Source organism: Priapulus caudatus, unplaced genomic scaffold (genome assembly GCF_000485595.1).
Source record: "Priapulus caudatus unplaced genomic scaffold, Priapulus_caudatus-5.0.1 Scaffold347, whole genome shotgun sequence".
NCBI classification, from domain to species: domain Eukaryota; kingdom Metazoa; phylum Priapulida; class Priapulimorpha; order Priapulimorphida; family Priapulidae; genus Priapulus; species Priapulus caudatus.
The window spans coordinates 151,823-153,080 of NW_014577408.1; the positions used below are offsets into that span (position 1 = coordinate 151,823).

The 1,258-nt window shown below is 43.4% G+C and overlaps 1 long non-coding RNA gene across 1 annotated transcript in view; it reads left to right on the plus strand.

The window, feature by feature from the left end:
- LOC106809354 overlaps positions 1 to 199 on the plus strand; it is a 3,914-nt gene extending 3,715 nt beyond the window's left edge. The window contains exon 2 of the long non-coding RNA XR_001393866.1: positions 140 to 199. This is a non-coding gene — a long non-coding RNA (uncharacterized LOC106809354). The remainder of the gene's footprint in view (positions 1 to 139) is intronic.
- The last annotated feature ends 1,059 nt before the right edge of the window (positions 200 to 1,258 follow it).

A 1,258-nucleotide genomic window follows, 5' to 3' on the forward strand; every position in this document is an offset into this window, starting at 1 on the left:
TGTGTGTGTGTGTGTGTGTGTGTGTGTGTGTGTGTGTGTGTGTGTGTGTGTGTGTGTGTGCACGCGCATGTGTCTAAGAGTTGGTATGCATTTGCTATAACGTCTGCTCATTTAACTACACACGCGCGTCGATTTTCAGCTGATTTCGTCATCGGCGCATCTGACGTTGGGTGGCTATGGCGACGACAACGACTACGGAGACATAAGTAGGTGCCATCTCTGCATTCATTTTCTTTCTGGCTATGTTAGTAGGGAATATGGCTTCAGTAACTGCGTTTCATTGATTTAATTACAAGAGTGTGCCAGCAAAGATACTCGCCGCTGTACGGGTGAAGATGTTAGTCTTAGGCCGGCTAGTGAAACCCATTTAATCAACTGAGGGGGTCGACTGAACTAAATTAAGATAAAGTTCCTTGATCAATGGCACGACAGCAATGACCAGGACGGGACTCGCACCCTGATCCTTGGTCCGCAGGCCTCCGTGTTGACAACGACCGCCCTCACCCCGTCTGGTAACTCCTTTGGTAAAGTAGGAATTAAATGGGCTGTTTTCTATTTGAGCATTGCGGCATTTACATATGTGTGGTTTTACACCGGGCGATGGAAAGCGCCGATGCAGTATTAGGTGTATCGGCAGAGAGGTTCCAAGCTTTCTCTACGGTAGTAATTAATCATGCTACTTTTGGCGTAATCATGGCTGGCGTACTGTATCTGCCGTAAAAAACAACGTGTGTAGTATTTACATAACCAGTATTGAGCTTGAGACAGACGCTGGGGTTGACTTAAACGCTCCTATAGGATCAATTTACGATTGACTATGTCACGAATTTTCTATGATGTATATTTGTAAAGTCTTTGTTCCATTTTTTTTTACATGAAAAGTAAGTACGAACGGGACTAAATGTATCCTCAAATTCTTACCTGATAACATTGTTTCTCAACTAGGTAAAAATCCTGAAATACCGGGGCGATTTGATATATTGATCACGACATTAAATGCTTGCTATCGGTCACGAGTGTTTGTTCGCATCAAACAGTATAGCAAATTAGAAAGTATAATGCAGCAATTTAACCATAAAAAGTGAGCAGACTTGCATTTTGTGAAAATTTGGACGTAAGTTTTATACTTTTACTTTTTATGCGGTGACGTAATCACTTTGTGTGACACTGCAGCATGAGTACAACGACCAGCTTTCGATCTCGTGGCATCCGCCATCTGTTAGCGCCTGGAGTTACGCATGCTGGCGATGTTGCATGC